The 18,403-nt window shown below is 49.4% G+C and overlaps 1 protein-coding gene across 6 annotated transcripts in view; it reads right to left on the bottom strand.

The window, feature by feature from the left end:
• Positions 1-18,403, bottom strand: part of Rimbp2 (RIMS binding protein 2) — a 192,733-nt gene that overhangs the window by 102,118 nt on the left and 72,212 nt on the right. For 4 of the 6 annotated variants that reach the window (XR_007592534.1, XM_050146316.1, XM_050146320.1 and 1 more), the window contains exon 1: positions 13,899-14,033. The exons of 1 other annotated variant lie outside the window; for it this stretch is intronic. The gene's annotated coding sequence lies outside the window, so the exon portion shown is untranslated. Of the gene's footprint in view, positions 1-6,578; positions 6,729-13,898; positions 14,034-18,403 lie in introns of those variants that run through there. One more of the 6 variants, XM_050146318.1, reaches the window with a different exon arrangement.

The raw sequence follows: 18,403 nt of genomic DNA, 5'->3' as shown, positions 1-18,403 counted from the left end.
GAAAGAAGAAGAAAGAAGAAGAAGAAGAAGAAGAAGAAGAAGAAGAAGAAGAAGAAGAAGAAGAAGAAGAAGAAGAAGAAGAAGAAGAAGAAGAAGAAGAAGAAGAAGAAGAAGAAAAAGAAAAAGAAAAAGAAAAAGAAGAGGAGGAGACATGTCACCACTGGCAGGTCCCCTGAAGTGACTTCTTTACAGCTAACAAGCCGTCTGCAGGTCAGCAGTCCATGTCACCTGTCATGACACGGCACTCGAAAGCATGGCTGCTCTTGGTTTTTATGCAGACATTAGTGGTGTCATACTCTGCAGCTCTGTGGTTTCTTACCTGCTTCATGCTATCAGGAGAAACAGAAAGCCTCATTTGGGGTTGATCCAAAAGAGTTAGTGGCTCAGCAGGTAAATGTGTCTACCACCAAGCCCAACAGCCTTCTGAGTTCAATCCCCAGAATCCACAAGGTGGAAGGATAGAACCAACTCACACAAGCTGTCCTCTGACCTCCACACATAACCTATGGCTTACATATACATGTACATATGGCTGCACAAACATAATGATGGATGGATGGATGGATGGATGGATGGATGGATGGATGGATGGATGGATGGATGAATAAGTATGTATAGGAGCTTAAAATGCAATAGAGTAATCACTTCCAAAGTCTAAGAGATAACTTTAAAAGCAAAAAATTAAACAAAATTTATATAAAGAATTGAGTCCAACATGGTATTGAGCACCTATAATCTCAGCGTTCCTGAAGAGGAGGGTCATAAACACAAGGCAGCCTGGGATACAGGAGAAACACTACCTCAAAAGCTAAAAGGGAGAAGAGAGGAGGAGATCAGGAGAGGGTAGGAGGGGAAAATGTGGGAGGGGAGGGTAGAAGAGGGGGAGGGGAGGCACCCACACCAAATATCTTCCTCGTGGGCTAGGGCTGCGTCCTTCAGCGATACCATTCACCACCCACAGAGTCACAGCTTGTTTCTTCCCGCCAACGTTCTAGTTTACATTTTTGTTGTTGTTTTTGTTTTTAATTTGGGGGTTTTACGGGGGTGCAGTGTCTCATTATATAGCCCTGGCTGGCCTGGAACTCCCTATGCAGACCAGGCTGGCTTTGAACTCACAGAGTTTTAACATGCCTCTGCCTCCAGAGGGAGGGAATTAAAAGCATGTCTCAGCAGGCTTGGCTTTTATCTTTTTTATTCTGCTCCAGAGGCAGTCTTCGCAACATGGCAAAACTGTCCATGTGCAGCCATAGCTATACGTAAGCACAGCCATTCATACACACGCGTGTGCGTGCACACACACACACTCTTAGGCAGACATGCACACACACATGCATGCACATGCACACACACACACACACACACATAATGGCTGTGTAAGAGATTCCTTTGGCATGTAATTTATTAGCCCACACTCCAAAACCAAGATACTTTATATAGATAACATGGCCCCTCCGGAGAAACTGAAAGTGTCAGCCACCCCAATGTTCCCCAGTCCTGTCACCTCTGCTGGAAAAGAGAGCGCCCTGGGGTCCCACATTGCTTCTGTTCCAGGGGTTCTCAACCTGTGGGTCACGACCCCTTTGGGGTCACATATCACATATTTATGTTATTGTTCACAACCATAACAGTAGCAAAATTACAGTTATGGGGTAGCAATGAAATAATTTTATGGTTGGGGGTCACCACAACATGGGGAACTGTATTGAAGGGGTCACAGCACCAGAAAGGCTGAGAACCTCTGTCTATTCCCCGTTGTCCTGTGGTACTGGGGAGTGACTTGCTGTGAGAGTCCCATGTGCAGAAGGAACATTTCCTTACACCCGCTCTTGCAGACAGTGACCTGGAGTGTAGGCTGTAAAAGCTCCACATTTTCTCCAAGTCTTCCCTGCTAAAGCCTTTGAGGGAACAGGCTCTGCTTGCTCTCCCTGTAGGCAGCAGGCTCTGTGTAAAGACAGCAAGCTACATTTTGAAGCATGTGTGTGTATGCCCATGTATGCCCCTGCAACATCCTCCAAGCCCTGAATTCCTTTAGTGTTCCTTAACGATGTTGATTTTCTAGCTAAATAATGACGTTGAGCTACAGGGTGGGGTGGGGCTCTTGGGCGTGGCTGTACGGACTGTTTGGGAAGATAAATCTTGATTTATGTCCATCCAAGGTTTTCATCTTACACCAACACTTCCTGAGGGAACTACTTAGGCTTCTGGTTATGGCCTCAAGATACAATAAAGCCCACAGAAGCCTCCTGGCCAGGTAGCAAGGCTGGAGGATTACAGCTTCTGCTCTGGAGGGGGTGGGGGAAGGGAGGTTACTGAGGATGCCACAGTATCCTGAAATGAAGTCCTCAAGACCCATCTTTTTAGATATTAAACTAATGCTAGGAATTTGTCATGGTGTGGGAGAGATTTCAGAAAGGCTGCCCCAGCCTGGCTTATACCCAACCATCCCTGCTTCTCTTTCTCATGGCCCACGTGATTAGAAGCCATGCCCAGGTCATTAAATTGGGAAGAATTGCTTATAATGTAACGGATATCATTGCTGCCTATGTCAGGTTAAAAGACTCAAAAAGCCCACATTCTCTGAATCTGTTTAGTTAAATGGGGTAAATGTAAGTGGACTTTTTTAAAAAAATGATTTATATACTATTACTTTTATTTTTATGTGCATTGGTGTTTTTCCCTTTATGAATGTCTGTGTGAGGGTGTTGGATCCTCTGGAGCTGGAGTTACATGCAGTAATGAGCTGCCGTGTGGGTGCTGGGAATTGAACCTGGGTCCTCTGGAAGAATAGCCAGTGCTCTTAACTGCTGAGCCATCTCTCCAGCCCTGCCAGTGGAGGACATTTGAGCCCAACCAAAAAGCAGTCAAATGTTCCCACCATAAATTCCAAGTTACCTTCGGCACATGTCATCTTGTCTTTCTATATTTATAAAGGAAAACTCCTTTTCAAGACAGTGATAAAATCACTCTCAGAAAAGGGCTTGTCTAAGATATAGGGGAAGGCTTCCCACAATAATCGTGGTGTTGATAGCTTAGAGCTGGGAACGAGAGTCATCTGTCCATGGTGGCTTATGCGCAGTACTGGCCCTAAGGATCCATATACAATGAGGATGGAGCAGTCCTCCCTGGTGGTGCAGACTGAGCTGCACAAACTTCAGGAGATAAACACACAGACAAGTGTTTATGTGAGTCTTCTCCACTGATCCTTAACAGTGGTCAGTGGATCTATGAGCACCCAGAGAAGTGGCTCTCGACCTGTGGGTCACAACCCCTTTGGGAATTGACTGACCCTTTCACGGGAGTCACATATGAGGTGTTCTGCATCACAGATATTTACATTATGATACATAAGAATAGCATAATTACATAATGTTATGTAGTAGCAATGAAAATAGTGTTATGGTTGTTGGGGCGGGGACATCACCACAAGATGAGGAACTGTATTAAAGGGAAGGTTGAGAACCACTGGCCTAGACTGACTGAGCCGTGGGCATTATTCAAGTTGTGACTGGAAGACAGCCCCCCAAGAGCTCTGATACCAGTCCTGTTGTGACCTTCAGCTCCCACGGGTCTAATTCACCCCACAGAGCTTTTCTGGAGACAAAGTGGTATGATCTACATTGGCTGAGTTCATAGCAAGTGGCCAGAAAAATGCCAGACGTTATCAGCACTTGGCCGAGGCCAGCAGAATACATAGGCAAATGGTGAGAGCTGTGTGGGACATCTCATGTTCGTGAGTAAACCCCACAGCCCTGCTGGCATGCCCCGTGCAAGGGTCACATACATCATACATGCATGCCCAACAACAGGTACTCGGTCAAAAGGACATAAAGGCCAGAACCAAGGACTGGTAGATGGAGTTTGTAAGCTGCTTGCCTTGTAGGCAGGATGACCTGAATTCAATCCCCAGCATCCATGAATAAAAGCCAACATGGTGGTACATGCTTAAAATCCCACAGCCAGGAAGACAGAAAAGGGGGATCCCTGAGGCTCTCTAACCAGCCATCCTCGCCTGCTTGGTGAGTCCCAGGACAGTGAAACCTCTATCTCAAGATATAAAGTGGATGAAAAGCAGGTGACACCTATAAAATAACACTAAGATTGGCCTCTGACTGCCACATACCTGCACACACATGTGTACTCCACACACAGGTGCATCTATACCTGCATACATACGTACACACATGTACACACACACACACACACACACACACACACACACACACCAAATGAGCCAGATACAAAAGAAGCGGACTATGAAGGCATTCTTGAGCAAAAACACTAAACATGTATTGGGAGTACATGCACACACATGTACATTCATACACGTGTGCGAGCCTGTACACAATGCACATCATGGTGCATGTGTGGACGTCACAAGGCAACTTGCAGGAGCTGATTCTCTCCTTCCACCTTGTGGATCCCAAGGATTGAACTTAGATGATCAGGTTTAGCAGCAGACACCTTTGCCCACAGAGCCATTCTGCTGGCCCTAGGCATTTCTTCAACTTGGACTCATTCATTCAAAGTCTACAATGACTCTGTGGGCCCAGTGTCCCCATCACACCCATCTGACCGAGAGAAAGCTACTGCGGAACAGTTCACTAACTTGCTGGGGTCACACAGGAAGGTGACGGTGGAGCTGGGGTTTTAAAAAGGGGCTCTGACCCCAGAGCTTGCTCATGCAACCATTTACCCAGTGCTACAGATGCCCTTGGAGACCTCTTCCTCTGTTAAGACGGAAAGTCCATCCCACTGAACACTAAGAATTCAGCATGAAAGCCCTGGGAGGAAAAAGCATTTCCACTGCATCTTGAGTGGCTGCAGAGACGTGGCAACCAGACTGCACGACGCCCGCCGCTTGCTGTCCCGAACACGGTGACCTTACCTCGTCTTCGGGCCTCTGAAGCTAACGGCACTTTCTGTGGCGAGGAGCTGTACACAGCTCCTGTGCATACGTCCGCTGCATTTCGTCTGCAGGCAGAGTTATACCTCTGACACTTCTCAGAAATGACACAAAGGTTTCCAAAATCTAAAATTAAGCTCTACCCGTAGGGGACTGTGGTTCCCCCAAGTTGGCCTCTGATTTGCAGTAGGAATTTATTTTTTTTCAGTCTTAATAGAAGTGTATATTTTATGCAAGAATTAAATGCTTTACAACATAAATTATTACCCCACCCCTCGTAAGCTTCGGTGGCAATACGGACTGAAACCCGACAGCCGTCTTGTATTTGCTTCCTAGGTTTCTGCATGCAAGTGGTGATAGGCGGGACTGACAACACACTGCCTTTGACTTCTAGCATTTAGCAGCCGAGAGTTGTAGCTTACAGCTTAGTTGACTCTGCAGTAGGAATTTAATGGTTTTTTTATGGCCCTAACCTTGGAAAGATGGCTGCATGAAACAGTTCATGCCAACTAAAGCCAGTCACTAGAGCCATGAGTGAGACTTTGTCAGAGACCCCGGAAATAGCACACTTCACGTCTGGTAGAACTTCACTACCGTCTGCTTGCGTTCTGAACAGCAACCACAAAAGGCAACGGGCGAGGCCCGCTTCTATAAATACGGTGGTGGTGGCGAGCCAGGCTAAGCGGTGCCCAAAAGGAAACTCTGTGGTTGTCACGACAACCACTTGGGGAGGCAGGTGCATCTATCAGTCTTGTACTTTGGGCAAGAAAAGAATCCAAGGTGGTGATGTGGAGTTAGTTTCCCACCTAGGCTGTACTGACGTAGGGGGGGTCTTAGCTTTTTGAACAGCTCCTTTTTTAACGCAAAGACTTCTTTCCTTTCTAATCATGCCATGGGCAGACCTCCCCTGGGGACACATGATACATGCTCTGTGTAGCCAGACCTTCATTAACACCCACAATACACGGAACAAGCTCAGAATAGCTCCATATCCAGTGACTCAGGTGGCATCCAAGAACCCTGAGACCCAGGAGCTACTCTGTTTGTGAAACATCCCTCTTGCCATTTGTCTCCCACGAACGACAGGAATTCAGGAAGCGGCCTCAGAAGATGCTGTCGGGACAGATGGCACTTGCAGCTGGGATTCCAGACAGTTAATGAAGGAGCTATTCTGAAGGGCGTGGGCAGAGCTCAGGTCCCAGCAGAGATGCTCAGGTACCAGAGATAACTGGCTGAGCAACTATGGAAAGCGACTACAGCCCTGAGCACAATGGGCTAGGGAGGAGTGGGGTGACAGATGACTCAGAAGAAGGGAGGAGCCCAGCATGGGGAACTGGAAAGAGGGAGAAGCTGAGGTGAAGGAGTAGCTGGGGTTAGAGAGGATCAAAGACAAGAAGAGCTGGTGTGAGGAAGGGCTGGGAGGGAGGGAAAGGCTGGGGTGAGGGAAGAAAGGAGAGAGGAGCTGGGATGAGGGATGGAGCCAGGAAGGAGAATTTGGGAGGACCCAGGGAAGGAAGATAGAGAGGAGAGAGGAGTTGGGGAGAGCAAGGAGCTTGGAGGATGGAGAATCTTGGGAAATCCGGGAAGCTGAGTCGAATGGCTCTACGCTACAGGGCCTGGCAAGGTGCATCTTCCCAACAGCTCTCTCCTGTCCCAGCTCTAGGATGTTACTCACTCACTACCCCCAGAAGGCAGTCAGCTGCAGCAAGCAGTGGTGGCTGGCATCCACAGGGTTGGCTGAGTCTCAGGCAAGGTTGGATCAGCACCGTTCAGGACAGAGTGGAGATGAAAACATAGGGTCAGTTCTTGAGCTACCCGTAGGATTGACCACAGGCCAGGAGATGTCTGTCAAATATGTCAGGCTCTGTGACCTCACCCACACATGACCTGCTGTGTGGTGAGCTGTGTTCCCTGCCACCAGAGTCACGCATTGACCTGCTGATCCTACCTCCCAGAGGGCAGCCTTATTTGGAAGTCAGGCCACAGCAAGCGTGAAAGTTAAGATGAAAGCCCTGCAGGATAGGGGCCCCTCCTCCCATATACCCAGGCTCCCTTAGACATAAACACATGCCAGGAAGGTTCTACGAAGACCAGTGAGAAAACAGGCAATGTGTCCACAAAGCAGAAACCCCTGGAAGTCCCATGAGGGGCTGGAACACTCAGAGCCACACCTCAGCCTTGCCTGTCCAGCCGCCAGGGATGCTCAGCCATGTGAGTAGAAGGCGGGTCACTTCTGGGTGAGCTTGAGAACAGGTCATTGCCAACTCCAGGTGACACCTTGCCTATGAGCCTATGTCAGACCCAGAGTAGGCCCTGTTCAAGGTGTCACTCACCACTCCTGACCCACAGGGACAAGCCATGGGAACCCTCTGAAGACACAAGCCTGGGGTGACTTACGACATGGCAATAGCAGCACATGCTGCTGTCTTTAAAGAATAATACTCGTCATCCATAAGCCCCTCCCCTTTCCCAAGACTTGTCCACAGACAATACTGTCACCTTTGCTGTCTTGAAAGGATGCTACAAAAGGGACAAGGCCATAGGCTAAGCCAGACTGCCTCTCCCTCCAGTTCCTGTACTCCACAGCCAGTCGTAAGTAAGCTGTACAAGGCCTCAAGACACCTCAGCAGGTAAAGGCGCTTGCTGGCAAGGCCGACAACCTGTGAGTCAACCCTGAAACCCATGTGGTAAAGGGAGAGAACCAACTCCCACCTCCACATCTATGGCAGACACACACACACACACACACACACACACACTTTTTTATTTAATGAAAGAGTAAAACCTAAGCTTCTGTTCAAGCTCCTGTGGCTCAGTTTCTCCCTTTGTAAAGTGAGCCTGACAGAGCTCCAGCCTCACGGGGCTGCATACATGCACCGTACGTACGCATCGTCATTGCCCTGCGCAGGGCGCCTGGAGAGAACACGTCTGTCCACCTTGAACACGACCACGGTGGAGATCGCCTGGGGGTGAGGCTCAGCGGCGATAGCCAGACACCAGCCCAGGCTTCCTGCAGCTGCATGTAAACACTTGTCACCCAAAGGAGTCGGTCCACCACCGAGCCGTCCCTCACTGTCTCCCCGAGGACAGCTCCTAACAGGGTTATAACACGCACACCAGACAAAAGTGGAAACAGACGTGGTTGGCGGGACATATGGGATCATAATATTTTATGATCCTCAACAGGAGCACCTCCCCACGTGAACAAACACAGCTGCTGGAAGCTGGCTTTCTTCTGCCGGGGACGGGGACAGGCTCATATCAACCGCTGCCACCCTCTAGGTGAGCCAGATCTGGGGCGTGTGAGTGCTGACAACAGCAGACACCATCCTTGGGACCCCCAAGGTGAAGGACATTTGTTAGCCCAGCTGGGGGGGGGGCTCCTAGAGGGGAAGGAAGATGGCAGAGGCGTGGTCAATCAGGATTTACCTGGATGGGCTGTCTCAAAGTCAAGGGCAGGTGACCCTTTTTATGAGGTTACCAGAGGCAACAACTCCTGAGACTTAGACAGATGACAAAATGGGAAGGAAGGATACTGATCTCTGAAACCCAGGGACATCCTGATTTTTTTTTAACCCAGCAGTGCTGAGGACTGAACCTATGACCTTATACATGCCAGGCAAGTAAGTGCCCTACCACTGAGCTATAGCCCTAGCCTTGGATTCCTAAGGAGCCCCCAAGACACATTCCTTCCTGAAACTGTCACTTTATATGTTTCTGCAAACAAAATCTGTCACTCAAATGACTTGCCAGCTTGGCCATGAAATTGAAGTAGCCACACAGGCCAGAGGCTAGCTTCCTTTGAGGTAGGTTGAGACAGCACAGGGCGCCAGCTCCTGTACTGTTTTGCATGTGTTCTTCCCGTCTCTTACTGCGTGAGGCTGCAGCCTGGCTGCTGAGGATGCTAGCTATGGGTCACTTCACCCTGGAGACCGCGAGTCAAAGTCCGACCCCGACACTGTGCAGCCCATCTGGGGCCCAGCTCTCTTCTCTTCCATGGTTCGGACTTTTCCAGGCCAGTGAGCGATACTGCGTCCCTCCCAAGTTGTTAATGGATCTCTTAGCAGGAAGCCTTAATGATCACAGGTCTTCCGCCCCTACCCCCAGTTATGATACCAAAAATATGGATTTATTGAAAGGCAATATTTGCTCACAGTAAACAGGAAGTCACTCCCTCCCTGGGACCGAGATGATAAGGTACCAATGCCAGGGTTTCACCTCCTGGGAAAGGCAAGTATAACAGATACCACAAAGATGATAGCAGTCCCAGAGCCAGGCTTCGCGGCAGGTGGATTTCTGCTTCCCTTGCTCTTTCCAGTATGTTTCAGATTCAGGGCCATGACTCCTATAAAACCCCTTTCTTAATCTTGTCCGGACTGCCTCCATCTTTGGTAAAGACCTAGTTGGGTTGGGTATCCAGAGTTCTGCAAGGCTAACCCACTTGGCCTTCTCTCTGGATGACTCTTAGATGTGGAGCAGAGTCCCTAGCTACATCCAGCCATGGCAACCAGGCCCTTCACCAGGCACGGCCTCGTGTCCTCTGGGACCTTCTGAGAACCCAATCTCACTTGGAATAACCTTATCAGGAGCCACCACACACACACACCTGGATGGCAACAAGATTTTTCTCCTGTGTACCTGTTCCTTCCCAAGACTCACACCACAAGCCATGAGAGCTCCTCACATTCTATGCGGCTATATCAAATGAAGATCCGCTTCTGAAAGGGGAAGCCACTGGTAGAAATCAACCCTTAGGACCTAAAACATCTTACCCCACCCAGCACCCAAGAATCCAATAAAAATTCCTCATAACCGTATGCGTATGTGGGGGGTGAATTGGGCCAAACCACCAGTTCCCTATATTGAGATTCCAGAGTTGCTCTCTTTGAAGACAGGCTCATGGGCTAGTCTAATTTAGAATAAGGTTGCACTGGGGGAGGATAGCCTGCAACCATATACCTGCTGACCTTCTTCAAGAGGACAGTTTGAAGGTACAGAAGGAGAAGGACAGAGGATTCTATGAGGACTGAGGCAGAGATTGGGGTGGGACTCTGCAGACAAGGACCACTCGAGATTGTTAGCTGCCACCAGTACCAGAAGGGAGGCTCGGGGTTGATGCTCTCCCAGTTGGTATTAGCAGTTACTTTTGCATCGATGACAAAAATTCCTAACACCAGCAACTTAATGGAGGGAGACTTCATTCTGTCTCACAGGTGCAAAGGGTTCAGTCTATCCTAGTGATGGAGGCATAACAGTATCCACGGGAGATGAGTATGAAGAAGCTCTTACTCACATAACCTTAAACAGGAAGCAGAGAGCATGAGACTGGAAGTCAAGATGGGCTACACCTTCCAGTGCTCCTGAAGGCTAATATCCATCCAAGTCCTGCCTTCTAAAGCCTAGAAATCCATTTCAAGCAAGGCCCCTTTCCTACCAGTAGAGTCATAGAGTTCTACTGACTCTATGGGAGCAAGGTTCATGCTGACTAGCATCATTAGACACAGGCAGAAGAAATACCACTTTGTGAACCCTCTTAGATCTTAAAACAGGTGCCTGTTGATCTCGCAGTCTTTTTTGAGGACTCAGCAAGTGAAACGGGAGTCTAACCTGAAAAGAGAGTCCATGAAATTGCTTCAAAGCCACCCACCAAGGAACTTGGGGTGCTTATGTGTTGACTAAGTCCTTGAGAGAGGTCAGAATGGTTCATAAGAAACAACAACATCCCACTGTATATCAGGAGACTTGGGAGCACACACAGAGCTGTAAGCCCCCAAAGCAGATCAGCCTCAGGAATAACAAGTGACCAGCCTCTACTTGTCCCCACGTGTGAGACAGACTGACACCTGGGCTGCAGTTAAATGGGTCTAACAAAGCTAGGAATATTTGCATGGAAGTACATGACATGGGGGAGCAGGGGGGTGCTGGAAGGTTCCCGAGGATAAAGGGGAAACCTTTGTTCAAGAGCCTTCAGGCTCCTCTTGTCCCCACTCTCGATATACATGGAGACTAGGAAAAGGGACGGATGTCTGAAAAGGCACAGGACTCTGCTGAACAGGAACAGGGAAGGCAATGGCCACAGTAAGCACGAGTCTCCTCTCCGGGGAGCTGTCTGCATGTGATGACTTGTCACAACTCTTTGGCCACTTCCAAAAAGAAGGGAAATGTGGAAGACAGGAGTACTGTGCAGCGTGCATAGACTCCCTGTGCCCTGCACGTAATCCAAGCAGAAGTCTGTGACAGCTGGGTCAGCATGACTGATGTGGGCACAGGCCCATGTCCTGTCCACTCCGCTCCCTGTTTCCTTCATTTAAAGGCAAAATCAGAAGCTGGCAGTCCTGGGTGCCATGTGGAATTTAACAAGGAAACATCACTGTCCAGGGTTTGGGCCTATGTCTAAGAGCTTTGCAAAATTCATTTGTGAGTTATCTGTACACATGGCACAAGAGCCCACCCTGCTTCTCTCATGATGTCAGCACTCTTTAAAGCAGTCTGTGGTGCTCTCCCATGAATAAGTGACCTGGTAGGTCATAGCACCCACTTCCCCATACCCAGCTTTTCCTCAGCAAAACCGTCAGCCAGACAGTCCAGGCTGGGTTCATCTGAACAGGATGCTCAACCAGCTCAAACGCTGTGAAAGACAAGGGTACCTCATTGACGGTGGCCTGAATACCAGAGAGGAGGTCAATGGGAGGCTGGAGAAAAGTTCCACAGTAAAGAGAATTGGGTTCAATTTCCAGTCACCACATGGTGGCCCACAACCATCTCTAGCTCCAAGTCTAGGGGATTTGATACCCTTGCCTTGCCTCTGCAGGCACCACCAGACACTGTATACAGTACAAAGACATACATGCAGACAAAACAGCCATACATGTAAATAAATTCTTTAAATAAGACAATAAAGGTCAGTAGGGTAAGGTTCAGTCTTCCCAATTCTTTTTTAATATTTATTTTTAACTATGTGTATGAGGGAGTATACATGTGCATGCAGTACCCACAACATCCAGAAGAGGGCTCCGGATTCCCTAGAGGCCATTGTATGCCTACCAACATTAGTGCTGGGAACTGAACTCACATCGACTACAAAAACAGCACAGGCTCTTAACCACTAAGCCATCTCTTCAGCCTCTCCCTCTTGCTTTGAATGAAGCCTTTCAAAGACATAAAGAGGCAAGTGTATGAGGGATGACCTATGAAAGTGCTGACCCAGGATGGAGGCTGTGTTAGAACTTGAGTTCAGTACCAAACCAATAGCATTGGAAAGTTTAAACACCTGCTGTAACAGATCCCAGAAGAATCACCGTGTCCATAATATTTACTTATACCTATGCTACAGCCCACCTCTGCCACACGCTCACTGGCTCAGTATTGTTTGCAGGGGTCTCCCGAGTTGTCCCTGCCACCCTCTCAGCAGACTGACCGTCCTTTTAAACGGCAAGTAGCCTTGTGTCACCCTCCCAGGTGTATGATGGATTGAGAGCCAGTTCAGGGAGAGAATGGCCTTCCCAAGCTCATTAGTCATTTTTTAGGTGGTACCGGTAACAGGAATTGAACACAGGGTCTCGTGCATTCTAGGCAAGTAGTTGACAACTGAGCCATATCTCAGATTCTCTATTTTTTTTTTTTTATCTTGAGACAGACTTGAAAGGTTGCCCAAGCTGCCCTTGCGCTTAGCCTGAACCCCAGACTAGCCTCCTGGCTCAGCCTTCTAGCCCAGCTGCACAGTGATTTTTCTCATATCCTAAGTTAACTCATCCTAAGTGGAGAAGCATCGCCCATGGTGCCAAAATCAAGACGAAGGTGGAAGAATGGCTGACTCATTGGTGAAATGAGTCTCTCCCCAGGATAGAGAGACCAACATTAAGATAAAGAAACTCCTGGAGAAGTGGTTACTACAATTGTTGTTTTTGTTTTATATCAAGGAGCACTGTGGGTGGGTGGCCTCCAGACCAAGTATTGCTCCTCTGAGACTGTACCTCTCTGAGGGCAGCCCCCGAACATCTTGGGGCCCCAGGCACCAGCAGCAGACCTCTGAGGGCTCCAGAAGTAAACTCAGCTACAACAAGCAGGACTGTGGTGCTGGGCTCATGGGAAGACTCTGGGGCCTCTGCTGCTGGATGTGGAACAGGGTGCCTGGTGACTCCAGCAGCTCCATCTGCACCCTTACCCTCACCCTCAGCTCAGCTCCTTTCCCAAGCGCTGCGACGGTTACCCTTGTGCAAAGCTTCGATTGGGTCTTTCCGCCAGGGACACCTTCACAGGATGGACCATATGGTCTATTCTCAGCCCAGTGTAGCTGAGGGGTTGAGCACCCGAGACTGGAGGGCAGATCACCTAAACACCTCTCTCCCCCACATGGAAAGCGCCAGATGAGCCTAGGTCCCTGTGGGGCAGCAGCAGAGCAGAGGTTCCAGCAAATCAGAACGGACAGGTGGTGGGTGGTGGGAGCGAGAAGTGAGCTTCCCCAGGCTGTGAAAACTGCAGAGGCAGGGGGTCACTTATCACCACAGCATGCCCTAGGCTCTGCAGACAGCTCCAAGAATCAACAGCCCTATGAGCAACAGAAGAGACAGAGTCCCAGCCTAGTGATGAGCGCACCCTCGTCCCAGTCTGCTGCCGCCGTCACAGACACTGCTGCCCCGGACACCTCTATGTGCGACTATCACTAGCGCCTGGAATTCCCCGGATACCCGCGACTGCCAGGCCTGTTCCAGGCATTGAGCACCACACTAGAGAAAAAGTGCCACTCTCCTCGTGTGAGAAAAAAAAAAAAACTGTCGTGGGTACCACACACAGGCCAGGGAGCATACTGCAAAATCTGAACAGGGAAGAGCTACTGGAAGAATGGGTTAGGCGCGTGGGCAGCCAGGGCCGCCCTGTATCAGCTCATAGCAGCCCCTGAGGGCGGTCATGAGAGTCTCTGTCTGGCCCAGGTCCACGAGAGTCTAGTGGTTGAAAATAACCCTCCTGTGCCTTCCTCCCCCAGATGGCAGCTTACCAGGACACCAAGCCAGGGAAGATGGAAGCCAAGCGAGATAAGGAAGGCGCTGACGTGGCTCTTCAGGGAAAAGTGCTACAGACAGAAGCCAGGCTGGTGAAGACATGGAGTGGGGACAGACTGGAAGACAGTGAGCCTTTGGTGAGACTAGGCTGGACAGCCTTGGGGTGGATCGTGGGGGAGAGGGAGGAGCTGCCGATGGGCGTGTCCTGTGGCTGTGCTAAGAACCTTGGATCTTATTTTGAGCATGAAAATATATCTCTTGGAGCTTTCTGGGTCTTTTAATGCAGACTTGAATACCACAGGGCCAAAGCAAAGTATGATAAGAAAGAAGAGGGAGGGGAGTAGGAAAGGGAGAGAAGGAGGAAGGAGGGAGCAGGGAGACTGGGCCAGCAGGCAAAAGAAGGGCCTGACTTAGTGCTGGGGGACAAAACCATTGTACGCACTCACAAATGAAATAGTTCCCATAGTTCTTAGAGAAGCTAAATAAGAAGGAGAACCCAAAGAAAAACATATAGGCATCCTCCTGAATATTAACCTTCATCAGGCGATGAAAGGAGACAGAGACAGAGACCCACATTGGAGCACCGGACTGAAATCTCAAGGTCCAAATCAGGAGCAGAAGGAGAGAGAGCACGAGCAAGGAACTCAGGACTGCGAGGGGTGCACCCACACAGTGAGACAATGGGGATGTTCTATCGGGAACTCACCAAGGTCAGCTGGCCTGGGTCTGAAAAAGCCTGGGTTAAAACAGGTCTCACTGAACATAGCGGACAATGAGGACTACTGAGACATCAAGAACAATGGCAATGGGTTTTTGATCCTACTGCACGTACTGGCTTTGTGGGAGCCTAGGCAGTTTGGATGCTCACCTTACTAGACCTGGATGGAGGAGGGTGGTCCTTGGACTTCCCACAGGGCAGAGAACCCTGATTGCTCTTTGGGCTGACGAGGGAGGGGGACTTGATTGGGGGACGGGGAGGTAAAGGGGAGGCGGCGGTGGGGAAGAGGCAGAAATCTTTAATAAATAAATTTTAAAAAAGAAAGAAAGAAAGAAAGAAATGGTTCCCATACTATCAGGGGCCCACTTTGAACTGTGACTTCCATACCCCACAAATCTGGGGTCTCAGTAGATTGTTCCCCCCAAGTCCCAAGAGCAGCTCAGGTGCTATGATATGCTGGCCCGAGCCCTGCAGTGATGGCTCTGGAGCAAAGTGGAGGTGTTTACCTCCTCCAGTAGAAGCAGATGGTGCCTGGGGGTGCGTGTACATGTGCTTGCTCATACTCAGACCGAAGCAATCGCCCAAAAAAGGAGAATCAAGCCAGACAGTACTGCTCCTGCTAGCTAGCCAAGTGTCCTGCTGGGCCTGGAAAGCTGCAGAGAGGAGGATTAAGACAAGGCGATGCTAGGCACTGGCAGGATGAGAGGGGGGCCGCAAGCTCTTTAACACAAGCTGCTGGGAGCAGCAGTCGGAGCTGCCTAGGCATATGCAGGCACCACATGGCATAAATGAAGTCCCAAATCCTAAACGCATCACACCAGGGAAGAAATTGCAAGACATGGGCTTCCATCGCAGCCCCGCAGGCTCAGGGCCAGGATGCAGAGACCTTCCCAGGGAAAAGAGCTGACACCACAGCCAGGAGGGAAGAATAAGCACTTTGTGTTCCATCGGGGCCAAAGACTGAAGAATGAGCCAGCTATGGATTAAAGAACGAGCCAGGTAGGCTGACCCATGCTTGAAATCCCCGTCCTTTGGAGGCTGAGGCAGGAGGAGGGCCATGAGTTCCAAACCAACCTTGAGTGCACAGTGAGTTAACAATAGGCCTGAGCTAAAGTGAGACTCAAATCAAGAAAGCAGGAGGGGAAGAGATTTTTTTTTAAGTGTCTAATAGGGGCTCAGAGAGTTTGGCTTAGTGGTTAAAAGCACTTCTTGCTCTTACAAAGGACCTGGGTTCGATTCCCAGGACACACATGGAGGCTCACCACTTCCTTAAGCATGAGGTACGCATGTGGTACACCAGAAATACATGTAGGCAAAACACTCATATATGCAAAATAAAGTAAGTCTAAGAAGGAAAAAAAGTGACTGATGGACCTTTCCTGGTGGCTGGGAAGGAAGGAGAGAGAGAGAGAGGTTTACCCTGCCAGGCATGGAGGCCAGGATGAGCCTCAGTACACTGCAGTCTTCCACACTGTCCTGAGCACCGGCCACAGCCTGAGGCCACTCTGCACACTGGTCTCTAACCCATCGCTCCAACTCTGTGTTTTCTCACCTGTAAAACGGGGGACATCGACACACCTGACTCTGGAGACAGATGCAGCAACGGGTTTGATTGGATTCGCATTCTAAACACAAAGGCCAGGAAGTGGGGCTTCAGGCTGGCTGCGGCCACAGCTGCCACAACGGTTCTTGCTGGTCTCAATCCCACGGGCGCCATAGTTGGAAACAATCCAGACACTACCAGGGACCGTGAATGGGGAGCCACATCCCTCTTGAACTTCTCCCAGTGGGAAAGCTGACTTCAGACACTTTCCTTAAAGAAATGGTGTGACAAGGGTGGTGGCTCCTATAATCCCAGCACGTGGGAGGGTGAGGCAGGGGGCTAGCCACATGCCCCCAGACAGCCTGAGCTACAAGGTGAAGTTCAAGCCAGACTAAGCTAGGATGAGATCCTTTATCAAAAAGAAATAAATAGAAGAGAAAAGGGGGCAGAGAAGGAGAAAGAAGACAGGGAGAGAGGAAGATGGGAAGGAGGAATGGCAGTGACAATAATGACGTCACCTTGTACCGTAGAAGCCTAGTGCTAGCCAACTGGATGGTGGCAACATGTCACACAGCACAGGGAACCACCTGTGCCACCCACGCAAAGCCACTGTCCCCCTGGAGCACCCCCTCCCAACTCATTGTCCATGTATCCATTGCAGAACAGAAAGGATGGTCAGTAAGGGGGCCCAGCATTAGGGTCCTCTTTTTTGGATTGTTGGTAGGGTTCAATGAGTTAATGACAGAATATTGCCCAGAAAGTCCCTGGCACCTATCAGTCACTTTTAAAGTATTGGTTGCACCATCACCAACACCATCATCACCATCTTCACCATCAACTCCATCCCTGCGAAGTAGTAGCTGCCCTGTGCCCTGTTAAAACCTGCTTAAAATGTTGGGAACGGGAGAGACTTATCTTTCCTATTTTAGTAGCTGGATCCAAGATGAATGACTAGAGGCCACACCTCTTTCTAAACCCGATAACAAACTCATAGCTAGCACTTGCCCACATTTTCATTTAAAAGTTGGGTTTTTTTTTTAATCTTTTTAATTAGTCATTTTTAGGAAATAGAAGATTTTATCCAAGTCTTACTTCCTGCTTTCTGTTTAAAACCAAATAGTGTAGCCCCTGTAAGCTAACACGTTCTCCTGGTGCTGGTCAAGGTCAGTCCCCTTTAAGGCAGTCAGGCTAGGGTGGCTTGGTCCCAGACACATACACCAATTCTCTTTCATTTGCTAGTCTGTATGTCTCCCTCTTGGCTCCCCCTCCATCACAGGATTTGAGCATGCACCCTGAGATTCTAAGAACAAAGTGCCCAGAAAAGACCACAGTAATGTATGAGTGGCTTCTTGGACTGACTGCCCCAGCAACCAATCAGGAAACACTCAATGGGTGGGTCTCCTATAAGCTCCCTGAGTTTCCTGGCTGTCTAGCCCCAGGGAAATTTGCAGGCTACAATGAAAAGGCAGAGGTGGCAGCTCCCAGGTCATGCTTCTCAGGAGTCTGGAGCACCTGTTGACTCTATCCCCTCCTTCCCTCCTCCTCACCACGCACCCCTCCACCTCCACTATGCCTCCACCAGCCCTACAGGCGCCTCAGCCCTTAGAACATCTGCTGCCATTTGCCTTCTTGACTTTGGCTCCTGGTGTTTCTACACCCTGTCTGTAATGCCTTCCCTCCCAGGCCATCATCTAACTCCTCTTCAATCTTCAAAACCCAGCTGGGGTCCTGCCCCCTGCAGAAGTCTTTCTTCCTGGTGGTCCTGCATCCAGCTCTTCCCAAGCCTTGTTTCTCAACCCTCACATACACATTTCTTCTTCCTCCAGTGCCAATTCCACACCCTGATTATTCTGTTCATGTAGGAATATTTTTGATAAAGATCAATTCATGTTCTTCTAATATTTTATCAAATAAACTCACCTTCAAGGACACTAAAGTATACTACAGTGAGGCAGATCACTAACATCATCCCCCTCTAAAGAGTAAACAAAAACACAAACAGGACAGACCACGTTCTGCTGGACACTGTGTGTCACTAGTGCTTGTTATATAGGATATCAGAACTGGGGTGTGATGGGAAGGGGGGGCTCTATCAGGAGGCCACAGGGATACTGTAAATAACCTGGGGGCCCTTCCATCCTAAGGGCACAGGTCTTGGGAGAGTGGAAGTTGGTACCTTGGGATTCGATGTCTTGTAACACACTGGGACATGTTCCTATACATCAAATTCTTGCTTGTCC

The sequence above is a fragment of the Alexandromys fortis genome, unplaced genomic scaffold (genome assembly GCF_014885135.2).
Source record: "Alexandromys fortis isolate MF-2015 unplaced genomic scaffold, M_Fortis_MF-2015_v1.1 scaffold_56, whole genome shotgun sequence".
Taxonomy (NCBI): Eukaryota; Metazoa; Chordata; class Mammalia; order Rodentia; family Cricetidae; genus Alexandromys; species Alexandromys fortis.
The sequence above is the reverse complement of the archived record's forward strand: the minus strand, read 5'-3'. Positions and strand labels throughout refer to the sequence as shown.